At 47.3% G+C, this 22809-nt stretch overlaps 2 protein-coding genes across 6 annotated transcripts in view; one reads left to right on the top strand and one right to left on the bottom strand.

The window, feature by feature from the left end:
- Positions 1-21094, bottom strand: part of STXBP6 (syntaxin binding protein 6) — a 238478-nt gene extending 217384 nt beyond the window's left edge. The window contains exon 1 of one of the 2 annotated variants that reach the window (XM_045802639.2): positions 20898-21094. The gene's annotated coding sequence lies outside the window, so the exon portion shown is untranslated. Of the gene's footprint in view, positions 1-20356; positions 20773-20897 lie in introns of those variants that run through there. The other variant, XM_045802638.2, reaches the window with a different exon arrangement.
- Positions 21095-21122: 28 nt separating this feature from the next.
- The window catches only part of LOC123795729 (uncharacterized), a 486557-nt gene continuing 484870 nt past the window's right edge, over positions 21123-22809 (top strand). For all 4 annotated transcript variants that reach the window (XR_015722978.1, XM_087858964.1, XM_087858965.1 and 1 more), the window contains exon 1: positions 21123-21448. The gene's annotated coding sequence lies outside the window, so the exon portion shown is untranslated. The remainder of the gene's footprint in view (positions 21449-22809) is intronic.

Raw genomic sequence — 22809 nt, forward strand, 5'->3', positions numbered from 1 at the left:
TTATTAGGGGTGCTAGTAAAATATCCTAGTGCCCAAAACACTGCAGGGATTTCTTTTTGAGGTCCCTTAAGATGAAGACAGAGGGCTCTTTCCAAAATGCAAACCTGATCATTCATTTCCTGGTTTAAAGACGACTTATTGCCCAAGGATAGAATTCTTAACTGTTTGGCCTGGTGGATAAGGCTCTTCAAAAACTGGCTCCTCCGCAGCCCCATCTCTGGTTTTACCTTCCAAAGGCCACAACGAGCGTACAATGGCTGCCTGATCACATTCTCTTCCACACCTCTTTGCCTTTGCAATTTTGGTGAAGTTCCTGGATGTGGTTATCTTACCACACCCAGAACTCCACAGACTGCTATTTTAGTACTTTCCACATCACCATGAGGTTCTGACCTTGTGCAGGGCAAGAAAGGAGCGGGGGAGGGCAATGCTTTCTCCTTCCCCAGACCTCATACAAAGCCCAACCTACAGCAGCTCAGTAAATATTCCTTCAGTGACAGCAAGGGAGGCCCTCATTTGCATACCACAAAAAAATGGTGCCAAGGAGAGAATCTCAAGGGAAGGCTGTCAACTGAAAAAAGGCTTAAAGGCCCTAATAAAAACCATACAGGTCCACATCTCTTATCCAAATGCCCTAAGGCCAGATGTGTTTGGAATTCAAAATTTTTGACATTTTGGAAAGGTAAAATGTACCTTCTGCTCTCAGTGGAGCGTAGGTGGGCACTCTGGACGCTAACACAGTAATACTTCTGCAGGTGAACTTACAAATAACCATGCTAAAGGAGAGAAATGAATATATAAACTCATTCGTTCAAGTCAGACCTCGCCACCGAAGGGGTTATGAGAGCTTTCAGAGCCTTTTGTCAAAATTTCGGAATTAGAAGCGATAGTGGATCCATACCACCCGATATGAATCTTTCAAATCCATTTTCTTGTTTGCTCAGAAATACACTACGGCAGGACTGACCTATGTTCAGGCAACACATAAAAGTGGCCATACACCCAAACATCATCAAACAGGCTATAAAATACTCTGAGAAGGGGTTCAGAGGCACACACACACAGTCATCATCACTGACAACTACAGCAGTCTCTTAGAACAGTAACAAAACAGAAAACCAAAACGACAACTATAAAAATTGCTAAATCCAGTACTGAAGGACCAGGTAGGAAAAGGGGTAATCCACAGAGCAGGAAATGAATGTATGAATGATTTTGTAGGCAAATAAATATTGTTAGGAAGTCCTACCACTGACTTCTAAATGGCTCTCCAACTGTGAGGACAGAAATGCACACATACAAACAATGGCATTCATAAGCCAAAATCGAGCTGTCCCAGACCAACCTGACTTGCTTCCATGTGACAACAGAAACAGCAGTGCATGCCACCTGCTCTCTAGGGCTGCAGAAAGAAATGGAATAACACCTTTTGCAAATAAATATACGGAGATGAATACATATATTCTACTAAACAACCAGAAAGATCCCCATGTAATGCCTCATGTGAAAAACTTCTTTTAGCACCAAATGCTGGCAGGAATAAAACTCTCCCTAAGAAACAGGGAAGTGCTTTCTTCTCTAAAAAGAAGTACAAAATAACAAGAGGAAGGAGAATGCATAATACCACTTCCAGTGAATTCTAACACCTGGACGCCCATTTGTGTTTACCTATAAATCTAAAAGGTTTCATTTCTGGGAGGAGAATCTGCCTCAACATTTCTAACAGGCACCTCTTGAGTCTATCACACACCAGAGGCCAACAGCCACCATGTGCCCTACTGAGCCCTCACTTTATACAAGAAAGGGTGCTGAGTACTTTGAAGGTTTCCATTGATCCTCATGTTAATAATAGATCCTGTCTTACAGGGTTATCAACCCATTTTACACACAAGAAACTAGATGCTTCAGAAAAGATCCCAGAGCTTTTAAGAAGGAAGCCAAACGACTATTATGTTATCTCTTGCCAATTACTTGGTTTCTACTCTGATAAAAGTGGCAGAGCTCATTCACAATAGCTCACACTTTCCCCTACTAGACACCATTTCAGTAAGCACGCAGCAGAAATAACTGTCTTGTCTACACCTTTCCACTGTCTCTCTCTCTTGCTCCACTTCTCAGAAGTTCTCCTTGAATGTGCCCCATCCATCCATCCATCCATCCATCCATCCATCTATCCATCCCTTCCTTTTCCGGCACATATCATATACCAGGCAATGAAGATACAAAATGTGTAAGTCACGGTCCTGTTCGTCATGCAAGCAGATGAGCATATCTGAGCATAAATTACATATGGCACACCAGCACAGATCATTTCTGGCTCAGGGTGCAAGTTCAACGGTCACAGAAGGCTTCAAAGAGGTGATAACCTTTGACTGGGTCTGAACAATGATTGCAAAGATGCAGAACAGACCAGGAAGAGAAGGGCATCTTAAGGCCAAAAGAGTGAAGATGAAATGATGCTATTAGGGTGCTCCATGTTCTTCAGAACAGTGAAAAAGGACAATGGGGAGATGAAGCTGGGAAAGAGGGATGGGCCACAGAGAAGCAAAGGTCAACAAGCGCCAGTCCCCAAAGTCTAGCCTTTTGTGCCTGTCTTGACCACAGCACCCAGGACAGCACAACCTACCCTATAGGAAGGGGAAAAGGGAGGACATGGGGCTGCTGATTGGGCAAAGGAAGCCAAGGTGCTCATCAACTCATCAGGAGAGCCTGGCCACCTCTTCCCAACACCCCTCTCAGCATTCTTACTCTTACCATAGCCCTATGGTTTCTAAGAACTAGCTTCTTGCCCTTTTTGAGGCCAATACTTGCCAATTAATCATGACTCTAAGACCTTAGGGACAAGACACTCTTCATCCTGAGGGGCAGCTCTGAGGGCAGCACAGGAGAAAAAAAATGTTCGCCAAGTTGGGCAGGGGGGCAGGAGAACTGATTTTAAATAGACAGCTTTTTTTTTAAATTTTTTTTAAAGATTTTATTTATTTATTCGACAGAGATAGAGACAGCCAGCAAGAGAGGGAACACAAGCAGGGGGAGTGGGAGAGGAAGAAGCAGGCTCATAGCGGAGAAGCCTGATGCGGGGCTCGATCCCATAACACCGGGATCACGCCCTGAGCCGAAGGCAGACGCTTAACCACTGTGCTACCCAGGCGCCCCTAAATAGACAGCTTTTAAAGGGAAATAGCGAATCACAGACCACCCGTTAGAGAGAGCTTCAACACCCACCTAAACAGCAGGGCACAGAAAAGACTGACAGAGCTGTTGGGTGCTTCTCAGCTCCTCCTGGGTCTTTAAAGCAAGAATCCCCCTGCTTTCTGAAATTGCTATCGCTTGTCTCATTCATCTGATTCATGGACTCCCATAGCCTCTTCAAAAGAAAGAACAAAATCCTGTTGCTATAAAACTTCTTTGTTTTTAACTAAGGTGGATTTAAATAAACTGTTATGAGAATTTCCTGACACCCTATATGATAATTAGACACATCCTGATTTCCTACACGAACTCAGAATAAAAAAAAATCACGAATCCAAAAAGTCACCCTTCATAAAGACCAAGATGATAGAGAAAGGACAGTATGTTTCAACACAAATGCAAGTGGAAATGTGGCCAAACCAGACATAAAATATTGGTACACTTCGAGATTATTTTTTCATACAAATAATATGGCCCAATGCTTTATAGAGCAATAAATTTTTATATTAATTTCAGAACGAGACAAAACCACTGCTTGGTTCTCCCCTTGTACTGAACAAATTAAAGTTTTAGTTACCACAAGAAAATATGATCGTAAACTGAAAGTTAGATTTAAAAATGAAGAATTGTAGAGATATTTTAAAGTTCTAGAGAATCACAATGAGCTGAGGAATCCAAAGACTAGAATTAAGAGTCCTGGGTTTCCTCCTCTTACACTGTTGGTGGGAATGCAAACTGGTGCAGCCATTCTGGAAAAGAGTATGGAGGTTCTGCAAAAAGTTAAAAATAGAGCTACCCTACGACCCAGCAATTGTACTACTAGGGATTTACCCCAAAGATACAAATGTAGTGATGTGAAGGGGCAACTGCACCCCAATGTATGCAGGAGCAAGGTCCACAATAGCCAAACTACAGAAAGAGCCCAGATGGCCATCAACAGATGAACAAATAAAGAAGATGTGGTACACACACACACACACACACACACACACACAATGAAATACTACTCAGCCATCAAAAAATGAAATCTTGCTGTTTGCAACGATGTGGATGGAACTAGAGGATATTATGCTAAGCGAAATAAGTCAGTCAGAGAAAGACAGACATCATATGATTTCACTCATATGCAGAATTTAAGGAAAAAAACAGATAAACATAGGGGAAGGGAAGAAAAGATAACACAAAAACAGAGAGGTAGACAAACCATAAGAGACTCTTAATCATAGGAAACAAACTGAGGGTTGCTGGAGAAGGGATGGGTGGAGGGATGGGGTAACTGGGTGATGGGCATTAAGGAGGGCCCTTGATGGAATGAGCACTGGGTGTTACATGCAACTGATGAATCACTAAATTCTATCTCTCAAAATAACAATATGCTATATGTTAACTAAACTGAATTTAAAATAACAACAACAAAAAAAGAGTCCTGGGTTTCCTACTCATTCATGGTAGGATGGTACAGCCTCAGTTTCCTTGTCTGTAAAATGGAATACACACAGAGACGAGAGCATGGAAGACAATGGGTTAATTAGACATCTGAGACCTTTTCCTGATTTAAAAAAGCTCAATGAATTTTGTAAAATACACAGAATAGATCCTTTCTAGATAGAGAATTCCATTTCAACTAGAAGATAAAAGCTTCAGAATCAAAGAAAATAAAAATGGAAGACAATGAAAGTGCTTCAGTCATTCGAGCACAAAAGTAAACTTCCATTTTTCTGCAAATGTTGGCTTATAAAATAAAAATGACTAAGTGGTACAAAATATTTTTGAAAGATGCCTATATGGATCTCCCCATTTTTTGCTTAGTTCTGTATGTCCTAATGCACAGGACAAAGACAATTTGGCATGTGCCATTATTTCCCATCCTTACTAGTTATTTTAAGAGAGTAACATGTTTATCCACAGCACATGTAGGACAACAGGCCAGCACAGTAGAGTAGAAATACCGCCAGGTTATTCTTGGACCCTAAAATGAGCCTAAGATATGCCCTGCTTCCAAATAAAGGATGAGAAGGATGATGGTATCACTGAAATCCACGACAAAGTGGAGAGTAGAAAATACAGAATAAATACAGTGGTAAAGACAGAAAGAAAGAAACTAGTGTTCTAGAATGTCTGGCGTGACAGAGAAATGACAGAGATAAGAAACCTAAAGAGGCTTGAAATATAAAACCTGTAAGATAATAGAGATAAATAAGAGGAACATAGACCAACTACTGGCCAATCACTTTGAACTAGATCACCAGCACAGTGGAAGCATTCTATTCTGTGTGGGGAAAGCACCGTGGGAGCATTGCTCCCAAGGACAAGCACCACTCCAGAATTTCCTCTCTCAAGCATTCAAGAAGGTTGGTGGTGGGAACCATCATCTTACACATACATGCACTGAGGATGGAGATTAAGAATCACGTATCCACAGCACTCTCTCCAAACTGGGGCTGTGGCTTGCTTTTAGCATCCTAGAACCTAAGATTGAAAACAATCTCAATAAAAAAGAAACTATGTCTATCCTTCACTCATCCCTCCCTCAGTCTTCAGACCAGTCAACAGAGTCACAGCAACCCAAACTCACCCATCAACTCACCATTTTACAGAAGGATTGGGTGAAAAAAACACACACACCCACTTACCTGAGCAAGAGCAGCCAGCCAAAGAGATATCCCATCGGCAAGAGTCAACAGTCATCCCAGTGGCCAGCGCACTCTAAGCAACAGCACCCACTAGTGGTGGGGAGGAATACAAGGGGAAAGGAAGCACACGTTGTTGACTGACTCCTTCAATTAATGTAAAACCCTAGGCATTTCACACATTATTATACCAGGTGCACACCAGGGTCCCTTCCACTGCAGGGACTTCACACATCCGGTCACCTCTGTAATGCCATCTCCTGCCCCCTTAACCCCGACTCATCCTTCAAGGTCGCAGCTCAGCAGCACTTCCTGAGGAAAGCCACCCTGATTTCCTTGACGGGGCCAAGTCCCCTCGAACACATACCTCTCCCGTAGAACCCTCGGGACAGCCGTCATTTAACACTTCATGCAATTATTTTGGTACACAGCTTCTTCTTTTAAAAATTGTTATAAAAGCCGAAACCGTGTCTGGGTTTTGTAGGTACTTTTGGCTGAATGAAATGACAGAGATACGATCAATACGTAGCAAAATGGAAAAGGTGCCCCGAAAAAGATGCAAACGATTCTTGCAGGATTTAAACCAGAACTCTCGCCTTTTACAAGCCGTCCTTCCTGGGGATTTCTCAAGGTCTCTTCCTCCCAACGTTGTGCCGTGACATGGCGTCCTTGTGAGAAACGGAAGGGGAACTATCATCTCCCAAGTCCAGAGATGAAGGAAGCAGGGGAAGAAGTAGGGCTCCCATATACGAGGACAGTGGCCCTGTCTATGTCTCCCTTCAATAAAGGCAGGCAAGGTGGTAACACCCCCAAACCTACTGAAACAGTTGATCGGGGTGAAACTGCTCCTAAGAACCCCTGGCAAATCCATCATCTCTGTGGAAGCCTTTCCAGGATGTAGATCAGCCACCTTATACAGACTGAGTATCATTGCCCCTCCTTGTGACGGTAACGGAAGTCTCTGCTCTTTCTCAACAATCCATTTCTTCTTGAAAATCTGCTGCAATTAATTTCCCCATTGCCCATCTAAACTAAGTGTATTTAAATGCAGGAGTTGCCACATTGATACACCTCTTATTAAGAAATGTCTGCTCGTCCCTCTTCCGATACCCAATGTCTCAGGAGCGGCCCTAGGTTCTGCCCAGCCCCTCCGGCTGCTCACTGCCTCAGGACAACACAGCCTGGGTCAAGAGCCTGACCCAGAGTCACAGTGGTGGTCTGTGGACCCCAAACCAAGGAACTGTGGCTCTGGTTTCTGTAAAATGGGGTGAATGACAGCACCTCCCAGAGTTGGAAGACTCCACGGAACATCTTTTTGAAGATCTAACTGGCTTTATTTAATGGTTCATGAATTGGGCAGCACCCCATCTTGCAAGAAGGGAGGCACTCCCCCACAAAACATTCCTAGCACAGTGCCTGACATACTACGTGTGTGATGATTAACTATTAGTATGATTAATATATTAAGGAAGCCTCAGGTATTCACTGAAATGAGCTCCTTACTCCTAAACCAAGAAGCTTATTACAAAAAAAAAAAAAGAAAAGTCTCTGTAGAAAAATTCTCAGGGTAGAAGAACTCTAGACATTTGAACTTGTAAGATAACACAGTGACCTACAGGGAGACGGTGTTTGCTGTAACACTGCCAGAGACGACAGTGGACCCATGACCCACATCCTAGTTACACATCCAGGAACTAGTCATTAGTTACACCCACTCAAAAAATAAGGATGTGGGTGGTTCTTCCCCACCCCCCCCCATCACAATGTATATCTTGTGTTTACTCACTGTACTGTAAAGCTCAGAATACAAAGGACTATTTATAAGCTGCTTTCTTTTGGCAGGAGGTGAATAAGTTCAGACATCCACCAGCCAAGTCCAAATCTGAGACATACCAACTACACACGTACATAGGACAACGTAATCTGCTAAGAAAACAGGGAAGGCCGCCCCAGCAGGTAGGTCTTCACAGTCACTGGGGACAACCGCTCCTTGGTAACACCAGGCTCTTCACAGCTGCCCTGAAATCCTCTACAGGAATTAAATGTGGAAGGAAAAATGAATATTTTACCAGGAAAGGTTTTCGTTAAAATAGCCTCACATTTTTTCCCCCTCAGGCACCTCATTTTATCCAGGGAAAATTGTGTGAATATAAATAAAATAAATTTCTAATCTGCATCGGAAATGATTTGGTTTTCTGGTTACCCATCACCCTGGGCTTTGTCCTGAAAACCAAGGCTGTGCAGGATATAGGTGCTATAAAGAAAGCCACTGAAAGAAGAAACCATTCTACCGTGCCATTGCAAGAGAAGTCCAGAGGCTTCTTTGCCACTGCTTTGAGCCAGAAGAATTGGTTGTAGTTTCTGCTTTCTATGCACTCAGGGTTTTTTTAAAGATGTATTTATTTATTTGAGAGAGAGAGAGAGCACGCGAGCATGTGAGCATGCACGTGGGGGGAGGGGCAGAGGAAGAGAAGCTCTAGCAGACTCCGGGCTGAGTGCAGAGCGTGACGTGGGGCTCGATCTCACGACCCTGAGATCACAACCTGAGCCGACACGAAGAGCCGGATGCTCAACAGACCATACCACCCAGGTGCCCCTCTATGTACTGGGCTTTTAGACAACATTTCCCAACCTTGGTGGAAGAAGGCCAGCTTGCTGAGGTCCATGAGCCAGAAAGGGTGAGAATAAGCCTCTGGGATGGTCAAGTGTATTCCACGGCTCTCCTAGGACCCTCACATCTCAGGGGAAGCTGGATGCCTCAGGATCTATCAGAAAGCAGTCTGCCCAGTCTTTTCAGGGATCATTTCCGAAAGTCTGTACCACATGCCAAAGGCATTAACCCACTTGATTTCAGACAGAACTTATGCATGACTTTAAGATTAGGGATGAATGTCTATTAAAGAGCTCAGCAGTATTCTGCCTCCTTTGGTCAGATTTTATGTAAGTACGCATATCGAAAAAGATGATATTCTATGCAGAATATAGTTTCCAACAGTGACAGTATTCATCAACGTGTCTTGTCTAAAGAGTATTTCCTGGGCGGCTGCTTGACAGCCAGGAAGAAGAGCAGACAGAGCAAGGCCTACAGGCCAGAGGAGTCCGGCCAGGACGCTGAAAGGCCTGAAGCCGCTCCCATGAATAGCAGGGCCTCAGGCATTGTGTTTGGGAAGGACAATGCCCTGAAGCCTGACTGACTTCTGTCCCCTGGGGAAGTTCCTGGGGGTCTATAACAGGACAGGGGGGAAGCAGAGCTTCTCCATCAGCACGCGTTTTTCTGGCTGCAACATTCTGAAGTTCCTTTAACACTTTGTCTGAAGGGAGGTAGGGTGGGGAAAAGCAAAGCTAGTGGCCCTCGGGCAAGACACAGCTAGGTTTGACTCCTCTCTTTCTAAATCTCTGACTTTCCATCTCTAACGTGGGCACACTCAAGAGCTGTAAGCAGCTCCTAGGTTACTGTAAGGATGAGAGGAGATTCTGAGAGCAAGGCACTTAGAACAGCACCTTCTCCTCTCTGCTAAATCTCCCCTCTTCACCCCCGCAGGGAAGTTCCTCCCTTACAGGTAAGCCTCAAAAATAAGGTTTTGTTTTTAAGTCAGCCAGGAAGCACCCTCCTGATTCACTGGACTGGGTTCTGGGAGGTCTTCTGCTCTTTTCCAAAATCAAATACAGGCTCAAGGGGCATTTTTGAAACAAACTAAAAATATACAAAACAACGCACTCAAAGCAATTCCAAAAATGTTTTCAGCAACACTGTTGGAGTTGGGTGTACAATCATCCGGAGGGACTGCCATAAAAGGCAAATTCACTTATAGGTTAAGTACTTTGAAGCTTTCAGGTGACCTCACAACGTTACAGTTGCCATGAGTCATAACTTTTCAGCAAATTCCCCAATAAGGGCTTTATGCCTTTTCATATCCTCATCCCACCTCATCCAGCTGTGACACCCACTGGGGACTCTCCAGAGTCCTCACAGTGGGGACTGTCCAGAAATTACGTTTGAGAAAACAATCAGACACCACCAACAGGTGACCCCCATTATTATAAGTTTCCAGGACTCCTCATAGATGTTTCCATGGAACTTGCATTTTGTTTTAAAAAGTAAAACAAACTACACAATTGGAAACTAGGCAAGAGACCTCAACAGACACGTCACAAAAGAGGATATCCAGATGCCAGCCTACACATGCAAAGACACTAAGCTTCGCGTGGTGATAAGGGAAATCCGAACTGAAACCATTAGAAGAGACCTCTACACAAACATCTGAAATAGCTAAAATAGAAATGACTTCTCTAGGTATTGGCAAGAACGTGGAAAAAGGTAACTCTCGTTTGCACCAAATGGGGCTATAAATTTGAGTGACATACTGGAAAACCGCTTGGCTATATCTGCTAAGGCTAAACGTACTCACGTCACAGGACCCAGTAAGAATACCCACACGTGCATACCAGCAACACACACCTATGTGGTCACAGCGGCTCTAGAACAGCCCCCAACCGGAAACAGCTCGAAAGTCCATAATTAAGAATTGTGGTATAATGGGGCGCCTGGGTGGCACAGCGGTTAAGCGTCTGCCTTCGGCTCAGGGCGTGGTCCCGGCGTTCTGGGATCGAGCCCCACATCAGGCTCCTCCGCTGGGAGCCTGCTTCTTCCTCTCCCACTCCCCCTGCTTGTGTTCCCTCTCTCGCTGGCTGTCTCTATCTCTGTCAAATAAATAAATAAATAAAAATCTTAAAAAAAAAAAGAATTGTGGTATATTGATACAGCAGAATACCATCCAGCTTCTGCTCCATGAGCAATAGGGATGAATCTCGCAATATTGAGAGAAAGAGATCAGACACGAAAGAATACAAAGGATGACCGTATTCATACAAAACCCAGAAACCGGCAAAAGGGACCCATAGCGTTAGAAGTCAGGACAGCGGCTGCCATCGGGGAGGAGGTAACGAGCTGGCCCAAGGAAAGGTTCCGGGCTGCCGGAGGCTCTCTCTCTGTTCTGCCGTGTTCCGACTAAATGGATGTGTTCACGGAGTGGAAATTCCCTACACCGGACCCGTGTATTCTGTGCTTGTTTCTGTGCATATGTTAAGTCTCAAAAAGCAAACCCATCTAACTGCCTCCTCCTGCGCAAAGCCAAGCGGGGCAAATTGGTCCAAGCACCCCTTAGTGTAGATGTCCCTAAGCACCTGGGCCTGGTGTGAACGCAAGAGGCTCCGGGTCCCGCGCCCCACCGGGGCCTGCTGCCAGCTCCGACCCTGGTAAGCCCGTGACTCGGGGGGAGTCTGACTCCCGGGCCTCACTGCTCTCATCTAGAGAAACCAGCTGGGTAACGAAGAGTCTCTGATAGCATCCAGCGAGGGCACGCTCTAGACCATAAACCGGCCGGACGTTATCCCATACCACAGCCGACGCCGTGGAGATGCAGGAGAACCCGGGGAGAGTTAGGGAGATTTTGAGGAGCTCGGCGCGGGGGCGGGGTTCCTTTCAAGGGTTTTAGGGGCCAGTGGCGTAGGTTCTTTATTTCTGAACTTTCCTTTCAATGCCAACATGAGTGATTACACTTTCCGTTTGCACAGCTGTATCACGAGCTACTCCGTAGCAAGCTCTCCACCACAAACAGAGCTTTCCAGCTCACATTTGGAAATGATACACGCTCTTCCACTGCGAAGTAAGGGTAAGCACCCCCCAGGACCTGCCTCTGAGCGTGGGTCCTGCCCACCAAAGGAATCAGTATTTGTGAAGTGCGGAGAGCTATGTTAGCACATAATCATCTCTGGGGAAATGTTAAATACTAAAAATGAGATACTGCCAGAAAAACTAATGGATTACACAGTGGAGGGGATCCCGGAAGAAAGCAGCTGCCCAGCTCAGTCTATTTTCATTGATTCTCCCCTACATGTCAGACATGCTAGGCCTCGGGGATACAAAAATGAAGATCCCAGCCTTGGGAGGAGTTCACAGCCCCCCAGGGCTGGAGAGGAGGGCTGTTCCAAAACCAGGTGCCTGGGTTCAGGGCTCCCTGTCCCATTTTAAAAAATCAGCTACTGGGTAGATCAGTGACTGCAGGGTTGGCAATGTGGATGAATTTGGAAATATGTCCATTTTATGAGCATTGAGCACCAAAATTCTACATTCAGAGTAGGGTCGTTCTTTTTTTTTTTTTTCTTTCTGTTTTTTATTATTGTTAATAGTTGCATAAGGATTTAATCTGAAGAGGCCTTACTTCAGGAACACCCAGCTTTATACACCTCGCCCCTCCTCAGGAGCAGGACAGCTTCCTTATTGCGACTTACTGATAGGGTAGATTAAATTCCTCAAGAATAATATTAACTTCTCAACCACAAGATACTGCTGGCTTTCGCCTGCCACTGCGTGAGGCAACATTTTCCCGGGCGGTCTGCAAACAAAGAGCTGGGTGAGGCAGACCCTCTCTGACCAAGCTTCCTTACCCACAGTGGTCATGAGAGGCAACGAGACTAGAGCACACACACTCGCCTCAGAAATCAGATCTTTCCCACTTCGAGTGACACTCCGCCTCTGCCTTCTGGAAGGACAGTAAGTGCCAATGAGGCCTCGTGTGTTGGGCTTCAACCTGAATACCTTATCTTTGATTATGGGATGTTGGTGCAACACCGGGTTAGATGCCCAGCCCTCGCACTATTAACAAAGCGAACAACCTCGTTCTCTTCAACATCAGGCATGAAAGTTCTGCCCGTGCCACCCCACGAAACACTCAAACAAGAGGGTGAAACGGGGCCTCGCAGGGTGAAATTACCATCCTTAGGAAAGCAATGGATTTCAGGCTGTGAAGGCTTGCAAACCAGCTTGATGTATGGCGCTTGGGGTTTTGTTAAAACCTTAGGAACTATTTGTGTCTATTTTTTCCCAACACAAAGTGAAAAGGATCTGTCCACTGAGTTGAAATGTAAACACGAGCTCTTATTTCCTCTCACTTCAAATGATGATAAAGGAGATAGAAACAAAAGTTAACAAACCCCGACTCACCCCGTGTAAACCCATGCAGATGCCGTGACCTCAGCCAGCCCTGGGGAGTGATGGGGCGTCTTTTATGGAGGTGCAACTCTTAGGGCTCACAAAGCCCTCACGGGCGCTCTTCATGCCAGCCCCATGAGCCAGGCCAATGGGGGCTACTGGCATCCCCAATAAGACCAAGGAAATGGAGACCCGGGGAGGGCAAGTAAGTCAGGCTCCAGGTTGGAAAATTACAGCCAGTGGCGAGATTTAGTTCCCACTTCTTCCTGTCGCTTGTTGCCCATGAACCTAGTTCAGTCCAACCTTCCCAGAGTTAATAGACTCATGGAAGGCAAATTAACAAAATGCCCAGATTTTCTCGAGTCAACAATGAAGCAAGTATTTTCACCCTCATCCCCAGAAACTTTCAACCATGCTGCTCGCAAAGTGCAACGGTTTGTGTTTTAGCTCCCTTGACCTCCTCTCGTCTGGGAAAGAGATAAAGGTCACTACGTGAGGCGGGAAGGCCGCTAGGCAGGGTGGGCAGAGACCACCATACTAAGCAATGGGCAAAAAGGAACCAACTCTGGGGCGCCTGGGTGGCTCAGTCGGTTACGTGTCTGCCTTCAGCTCAGGGCATGATCTCAGGGTCCTGGGATCGAGCCCCGCATCGGGCTCCTTTCTCAGCAGAGAGCCTGCTTCTCTCTCTCCCTCTGCCCCTCCCCCTACTTGTGCTCTCTCCCTCTCACATAAATACAAGCTTTAAAAAAGAAGAAGAAATCAACTCCATCAAAGCCGAGCAAAGACCCAACACCTAAAAGTTACCCGGCCGCAGCTGACACCAGGACAGTGACTTTACCAAAGCTATGATAATTTGAGAACCAATAAGAGAATTGATCCTGAGGACCAGAATTCATACTTCACCCCGTACACCCTCTCCCTACCCCAAGCCCATCCACACACATCAAAAAGCTCTGTGAAGCCCTTGGCTTTCTTCCACATATTCTTTCCCTTAGTCCTCACCGTGGAATTCTTAGCCCTTGAGGGAAGGAGAAGGCAAACAGGCAGCATTCCAGGCCCATCAGGTTAGGCACTTGTCGGTGAGCTCGGGCTTACTCCGGCGTTACAGGTAAGAAAGCTGTAGCTCGGATGGGACTTAACCTTGCCCAAGTTCAGCTACTCAGCTCTGTTTCAGTCCAAAGCCGTCTGCTCCACACCACATTTGGCTTCTCCTCGGAGAGAGCCATGGACCAGCAGCGACCACGTCAGGGGGAGCTTGCTATGACCGCAGCATCGCAGGCCCCAACCCAGGCCTACCGAATCAGACTCAGCACTTCAACAAGATCCCCGGGTGTTTCTGCCTGTGAGTTTGAGAAGCCAGCTACGTCACAGTGCTGAAGAGAGAGGAAACATCCCTACCTGGGGGACGGCAGCCTCAGCTCCAGGGGTGTTAAAAACTCCTGTGGTATCATAATACACAGATGCTTGTGTAAATGCCCAGTAGTACCTAAACTCTGCTTCACACAGAGATTTTTTTTTAAAGGCGGTCTTGACCGAGCTCCACAAACAAACTGGAAGATGACACTAAGACGTCTACCACAGTCAGATCTTAAGGGAGGAGCTAAACGTAAGCTGCCACGTCAGCAGAGCCTATTGCCCTTGAGTGGTTCACAGCCAGGAGGCCTACACATAGAATTCGTCTCCGGAGGGAAGTCCGGAAACATACTCCAATCTGAAGATCCCAAGGCGTGTGCCACAAGACCTATCCCACTGACTCCGGAGCCACTGGGAACAAAACACTTTTTATTCAGGGGAAGGACTTTTGGATCAAAGAGTAACAGGAAAACCCTAGAAGACCCAAAGACAAGGAAGGACAAAGGAATCATCTAGATATTTTTTTCCCCAAAAAGAAAATCTGGCCTGAAACGAATACGCTATTCTTAGATCACTCTGACCACTTTTTTCTTTACTATTTTCCTTTCATTCCAGCCAGTGGCCGTCTTGCTATTTTTTTTTATTGTGATAGAATTCATAGCCCATAAAATTCACCTTTTTAGAGCGTCCAATTCAATAGTTTGTGTTCACAGTTATGTAATCATCACCACTCCCTAATTCCAGAACATTTCTCATCACCCCAAAAAGAAACCTGTACCCATCAATAATCACTCCCCCCAGTGCCCCCCCCCCCCCGCTCTCCCCAGCCCCTAGCAACCACCATTGTACCTCTATCACTGTGGATTTACCGATTCTGGACATTTCACATAAATGGAATCATACAGCATGTGGCCCTTTGTGTCTGGCTTCTTTCACATAGCGTGTTTTCAAGGTTCATCCATGAAGCACAAATCAAACTTCATTCCTTTGTATGGCTGAACCATATTCCATTGTATGGATACCCCACACTTCGTTTATCCATTCATCAGCTGGTGGGCACTGGGTTGTTTCACTTTTCGGCTGTTATGAGTAATGCTGTTGTGAACATTTGTGCCCAGGTGTTTGTGTGAACATGTTTTCTGTTCCCTTGGGTATATGCCCAGGAGTGAAACTGGCCCTCAGGTTCCTCTATGTTTAACATTTAGAGGAATGGCCCGTTTTCCAGAGCGAATGCCCTATTCTATATTCCCACCACCAATGGAACGTAGGAGGGTTCCCATTTCTCCACATCCTCCCCAACAGTTGTTCTCCGATGTCTTTTTGACCCCAGCCATCGTGATGGGTGTGAGGTGATACGTGGTTTTAATCTGTATTTCCCTAACGACTAACAGTGTCGAGCATCTTTTCATTCGCTTGTTGCCAACTGTATACCTTCTTTGAAGAAATGTCTCTTTAAAGCCTTTGCCCGTCTTAAAATCGGGTTGCCTTTTCATCGTTGAAGGGTAAGACTTCTTTCTTCACGCTATTTTTTGAAACTCCAGTCACACCCCCTCTTCCTGGAAAGCTCTTCTCCCAAATACCCAAGACCCTTCAGCAGGACTTCCCTCGGTCCTTGGACCCACTGTCCTCTAAGGGCCTGGAAACACTTTGATTCTCTTTGCGTCCTAGTGCCCTTCCTTGTTTTTAGCCTGAGTGTTGGGCCCCCCTCCTCTTTCTCTGCAAGTAGCTCTTCTGTGGTCACCAGAACTCTCGGCGACGTCAGTGAATTCACAGAATCAAGAAAGAACCACCGGTTCTTTGGCCACCGCCACAGTCTCACTCTGTGCGAGGCATGATCCTTGTCCTGTGTGCTCTGAAAATTACTGACACGCAGGCACAAGTACAAGGCTTCGTATTCCTGCTCCATTATGCCACCAACCTAAAACGCCCCTTCTCTTCTCTACAAAAGTACAACCACCCATCATTTACATTTTCACAGTTCCTCCCTGCCATGGAGATTTCCTTAGCCACCGCAGCTTAAAATGGTTTCTCTCCACCCTGAAATAAAAGAGAGTAATCACCTATACACTCCATCCACCGACCGATATTCATAGTGAATATGACCCTGCATCATAGGGATCCATTAGGTGAAACCGGCCCCGCCCACTGTTGATGTTAATTATCATATTAGAACTGTTGGGATGGGCTAATTTGGTAATGGAGTATTAGAAGACTCACACATCACCTCAAAAATGCTGCATTCTGGGGAACGTTTAATGGAATAAATACAACCAAGATTTTGTCATTGAGACCGCTGGCTGGAGTACTTCTCAGAGACTTAGATGCAATGACAGGCATGTGGAGAATCTCTAAGAGGGAAAAATAACAGGCAGCGCTTCCAAATTGATCTGCCCTTTTCAAGAGCACACCTATTAACAGCCACCCCAATAGGATTCTTCTGATGTACTCGGGAAACTGCTGGGCTAATTCAATTGCTGCTTAATCCTATCAGCTGGACAGCACCAAGTAGAAACCATATTTTCTACCGGCGTAAGGCACCAAATTTGCTTTGTTTTAGAATATTGCCAATCGGAAGTCACTCTATTTCCATGTCGGTTTATAGAGAAAGAAAGAAATATACATTAAAAGTGTTCATAATTTTGAAGACCCCTCCAGATTTCTGAAATGGGAAAATGATAAAATGTGGGGGGAAAAATGTATTTTAGAATCGAGCTAGTACCACGCAACACGACTTTCAGTTTAAGCACGCTCTAGGAAGGTGGTGGAGAACAGTGTTCCAGGAGTGGGCGGTGACTCTATGACCCAGAACGGTCCAAGGACCAAAAAGAAATAAGGTATCATAACGACGGTCTCACAACAGACTTACCCAAGGGAGTGAAGATACCAAGTGGTCATGTGCTAAGAAAAGCCAACGACAGAGATAAAGAAAGAAGCCTCCCCCACACTGGGGGGAAAAAATTGTAGCAGTGAAAAGTAGGGGTAACACCCAAAATATAAACATCATTATGGGAAAGAATTTTAAAATAGAAATGTTCCCTACTCATGTTAAGTAGGAGAAACCATTTAAATTAGCTAGGGACTCTGAAGAATTACAACCGGAAGGTGTTCCTTCACTGTGTGCTGATTACCATCAGGAAGACAGGCATGGGCCTTGCAGTTTTATCTACTAAAACACTAAATGGTACACTTGAGTTTTTGAATAGGTTTCTGATTTTACTGATAGGTCTCTCCAGTGCTAATCATCTTAAAACTAAAACAAAGCACAAATGGAAAGCTAAGATAAAGCACGTGGTCCGCCGGGATTCCATCTGGCAAAGCAACACAAGAACTTATTAAAGTGCTGATCTCCTCTTACACCCAGTCATTTGGGTGCTACGTAAACCTTATTCTTTCTTTAGGATGTCATCTCAGGAGCCCTCCCAACTCAAGCAGGCTCCCTCCCAAGGCCTCTCTGATACAGAGCGGCTCGAGTTCAAGGCCACGACTAGTCCTGGTGGGGTCTCAGCCCAGCAGCCTAGCTTGGGGGACAAGGAGAAGAGCTTAAGATTGGGTTGTGCCCAAATAGTGCTTGATTATCAGCGAAATGATACAGGGAGGCCGATACTGCATGGCTGCCCCTGAAAGTCAGCCTTCCTCCCCTTCAGAGTGAGAGAGGATCTCAGTCACGGCGGACACCACCAGTCAACAGAGGAAGGGAAGGCCTTTGCCAGGTCTGACCACCACAGAACAGCTGTCACAAAGTAAACTTTTTTACCTCCCCTCCCTCGCCTCCAGGTCTGGGTCAGCTGTCCACTCAGAGAAGGCACCACATTGCCACGTTTTTTTGTTTTTGTTTTTTTTAACTTTTCAACACTTGCTTATAGCTATTCAACCTGTTCTTCAATCTTAAGGTTCAAGCTGCCATAACTTTGTGCGCCCCCCTCTTCACAAATAGCTGAGATTCCCCAAAGAAAGGAAGAGGGGAATTGTTGGATTTATCAATATCAGGGTCCCCAATCTCAGTCTACTCAGGAGTCACCTAGAAATCACGGACCGAGTATTTTACAGTGTGAAAAGAAGGGGGAAGCCTATCTTTTGTGTGTGTATAAAATTCATTCATTTGAAGAGCAATCAGAATTACTAAAACTGGACAATGGTAAGGGACACGGGTATTGGAAATACAAAATGTTTTAGGTAAGTTCCTAAAACACCCTAGCTCTGTATGTGAGGCAGTAAAGTGACTGGACTTCAGACCAAACCTCACCTCTCTCTCACACACACCCCTCCCTGCCGTAAGTCCGTGATTCTACTGGCACGGTCCTTGGACTCCAGCACTGGCGTCATCTGCAACTAGTTAGAGATGCAAATTCTTGGGCGCCCTTCCCTCCACTCTAGACCTAGAGAATCAGGACTCTGGCAGGGCAGCCCAGCAATCCTTGTTTTAACGAGCCCTCCAGGTGACTCTGACGCTTGTGCTTGAGAACCCCTGCACTAGGATTAGGGAAGACGCAGCACCTGGGAGGCTCAGGAGCCCGATTAAACCCTTATTAGCTGAGTGAGAGGAAATCCCATCCGTTCTTGTCTCTGGTGACTATTGGATCTTCATCTCAGGCTGATGAAGGGTTGAGTCCTTAGTTCAAGGTCACTGTTGGAGGCCAAGTCAGAGCTCCAGCCCAGGGTCTGCTGACTCATCAACCTTAGTTGTCTTCACAGGGGTCTAGCTGACATGCCAATTCTGGGGCCCAGGACTCTGAACATTGATAAGGCAACCCTGGAGACGACCTAATCTACACCACGCTTCTTCCCTCGGATAAATATGGAGGACTCAATCCTCAACCCTTAATATCAAGAGAGGTGGATTTCAGGAAAAGAAAAAAAAAAGATACACAGCTATTTCTGAAGACCTGAGCAACTAAGCCTCTTGGTGAGGGGTGGGTAAAAGACTTAGGTGTCTTGTTATAGTTAAAAGAATTCATTAATTCAGAAAAACTAAGTAAAGAGCACAGCCACAGTTAAGACCTGAATGGTGCTTTCAAGTGTTCGTAGAACTTTCATTTCTATTATCTCACCCAAGTCTCTCAACAATCCTGCAATGAAAGGAGATAAGGCCCCTAATGTCCCTATTTGATAGAAGAGGAAACCGAAGTTCAGAGTGGCTACTTGTCTATCAGCACAGTCATCAGCTGTCAAGGTAAAACTTGACCTCAGGTCTGACTCTAGAACGTGTGTACCCAAGCCATGTGATTCCCACAGCTGGAGCTCAGCCCCAAAGCAGATTAACCCCAAGGAAAAAGCAAAAAGAAAAACATGCAGCAGAAGCGGTGAGCCCCTAAAGCATGGCACTCGAGCAGTATGTGGGTGCCCCTTTAAGAATTTAACACACAAACCCAACAGCCAAGGTGTTCAGCCAAAAAAGAAAAAAAAAAAGGAGAGAGAGAGAGAGAGGCATATTTCTAGCCTGCATAATCATTTCTGGACCAATTCCCACTAGCAGCCTCTGAGGCGAACAGCGGCTCACTGCCTGGCTGAAGCTCCTCCACCACCACTCCCCCCCCCCCCCCGGCAAAACAACCCCCCCTCCCCGCCCCGGGTTATGACAGCACAGCTCTGACTCGTGTGCAGGCAAAACCCCAAAACTCAAAACAAGAAGTGAAAAAAGTGGAGCTAGGGGAAACCGGCAGCATCCTCCACACCCGGGCAATGTGCACGATGCCAGTTCCAGGGTCCTGGGGTGGCCTGCAACGCGATGTTAGGAGCCCCAGGGACGAGGCGGACATTCTGGTGAACCCACTGGTCCTATTCTTTCCCACCCAGTCCCTAAGTAAGAATAATAAAAGAGAGGATTCGTTATGAAGTCTTGGGGCCAGAGCCCAAGGCAGATACAATCCAGGCACCCTCTCTCAAGGAGCAGAATGTCAACTCAAACGCTCCACCTGGTCCTTCCCCTCAAGTCCTGTCCTCTGCGAAGATGAACAGGGTGGGGTTGGCGGGGTGCTGTAAACCCGAGGAAAGGCTGGAGGAAAAACTGTACCATCCGCCTACCCCAGCCATGTTGCCCCATGTTGCCCCATGTGTGTGGCGCTCGATTGCGACCAGCCCTACACGCGCTAACTCGGAACCCGGCGCCCTTGACCAAGTCGGAGGCTGGGAAGGGGGCAGCGCCCAGCTACACGCCCTGGAGGTAGGGAGCCGCGCCGCCCGGACAGCCTACCTCAGTTTTGGCAGGAATGATTTTCCTAGAAGACGCCACAGAAGCGAAAATCTGGTGATTCGCGGATTTCAGCCAGGGGTGGAGGAACTCAGCCCAGGGGCGCAGCGACCCTCTCGGCTCCTCCACACTGGGGCCTCGGGGCGGCACCCTCGGGACTCATCCTACCCCGCGGACAGTGCGGAAAGAAGGGCTCCATCCTCAACTTTCTCGGAGGAGACTGCTCCGCTCCACGGCTTGCCCAACCCTCCCCACACACCGGGTCCCAGGTCTGGGGAGAACCAGGGACCGAGTCCTTCACTGCGCGCACAAAGCAGTGGCGCCTGGGCGCGCAGACCCCTCTCCCGCCGCCCGCCAACTTGAACGCATCTCTGGGCCCCTGCCTACTCCTCGGGCCCCGCAGCGGGGTCCCTGCCCCGGCCGCCTCGGACCGAGCGCCGGGCGCCCCGACCAACGCGGCTGCTGCAGCCGCATCCCCCCGCCCCCCAACAACCCCGGCCTGGCCTCTGCCTTGCCCGCCCGGCGCCCCACGCCCCGGCCCTACCGTGCAGCCCGGCTGGTGCCCGGGCAGTGCCAGTGCGCGGCACGCGTCCCAGCCGGTGAGGCTCCTCCCCGGGGGCTGCCCCGCGCGGGGCTCCGGGCTCCGGGCTCGGGACAAGGCTTGGCGGGCCCTGGCGCTGGCTCGCCGCCGCTCGCGGCTCCCGCGCCGGCTCCCGCTGCCGCGCGCCAAGAGGGAGGGGTGGGGGGGAAACTCCCGGCAACTCCAACTCCGGGCGCTGGAGCTCCAGCTGCAGCCGCGCGCCCGCCCGCCGCCGAGTGCGAGCGCCTGCGAAGCAAACCTGCCCCCGCGGCCGCCTCTGAGCATGCCCAGTGCCGCCGTGGGCGAACCCCAGCGCCCTGATCCCGGGCAGGGAGCTGCGGCGGGAGGCCGGGGACCCGCCCCGGGCTCCGGACCGCTAGGCGTGGGGCTGGGGTAGGGAGGGACCGGCCAGTGCCCGGGAGGGGGCCCTGGAGCAAAGGGCCGAGGGAAAAAAAAACAGTATTCGGAGGGCAATGCAAGTTTCACGGGTTGTGAGAAGTTTGTGGGCTGGAAAGGTAAGCTTGCTTCTGTGAGTCTCTCTGCAAGACTCTGCTTGAAAGGAAGAAAACGGAGTATTTATTCTAAGAGTAGAAAACGAGTGGATCCAGCACATGGGTTTTATCCAGTGCACTCAAGCCTGGGGTCGCAAACTCGAAGAGCTAATGGGGGCCTGGCGAGTAGTGCAAATAAGTGACCCAGCTAGGACGCAGAGCAGTGGAGAGGGCTCTAAAGACACACTCTGTTCTCAATGCCCAGTGCTGTCATGGAAGAATGCAGGCCTACCTTTGCTAGATTTTCTGGTTTTTCAAGAAATGACAGGGAGTTTGATTTTTTTTCTCACGGAAAACATCCTGATTTTTACATCTTGAGAACAAGTGCAGTTTTTTAACAACACTGGACCAAACAAAATGTATCTGGGTTCCTTCTCTGCTCGCAGAGAGCTAATTTGAGGATTGTGATTTCTGCATTTTTTTTAGCAAAGAGGTGCTGAGTGCCCACTGTGATTTAGGAAGGCACTGGAAAGGGTCCAAGATGATTCAGATGGCCATCGAAGTCCTACCAGTTACTAAGGGAAATGGATTTTCCAGACAAAAGAGGGTAACAGATAAACACTGGAGCATTCAAGAATAAAAGTTACTGGTGTGGAAAGGGGTAATGAGAACTAACTTTTGGGAAACATCATTAATAAAAGTACCCAAGGGGGAAGTCACTGCAGGATCAGCTAACAGTGCCCTGCAGAGGCATTTTGGAGTCTGAAGAAAAGGAAAAACCAGTAATGCTGACCCTGTCTTTATTTTAAATTTTAATATTTTTCATCATGCACTTATTGTATTAATTTTAAAATATTGCATCAAAATATTTATATTGGTTTCTGAGTTCCTTGACATCCCCTTAAGTTTTGTGGCATACTGAAATGGGAAAGGGGTTTGGAGAAGAATGGGAGAAATGGGGTACCTAGGGCACACTCACTGTTGTGCTCTTGTGAAAATCAGCTGCATTTCCCTAACAAAGTCACCTTTACTTTGCTTATAATTGGAGAGGCGTGTGGCTGGGTTAGCTGAGTGCCCACAGGTAGGACTCCCAGGTTCTGGTCTCAACCTCGGCCATTTCCTACCAGGTTTCCATGGGCAAGAGGCTCCACTTCTAAAGATTTTATTTATTTATGTGACAGAGAGACAGCCAGCGAGAGAGGGAACAAAGCAGGGGAGTGGGAGAGGAAGAACCAGGCTCCCAGCGGAGAAGCCCGATGTGGGACTCGATCCCAGAACGCCGGGATCACGCCCTGAGCCGAAGGCAGACGCTTAAGGACTGCGCTACCCAGGCGCCCCAAGAGGCTCCACTTCTAAGCTGCCTTTTTCTCATGTGTGAAATTGTC

Source organism: Ursus americanus, chromosome 35 (genome assembly GCF_024610735.1).
Source record: "Ursus americanus isolate L20-20 chromosome 35, mUrsAme1.1.p, whole genome shotgun sequence".
NCBI classification, from domain to species: Eukaryota; Metazoa; Chordata; class Mammalia; order Carnivora; family Ursidae; genus Ursus; species Ursus americanus.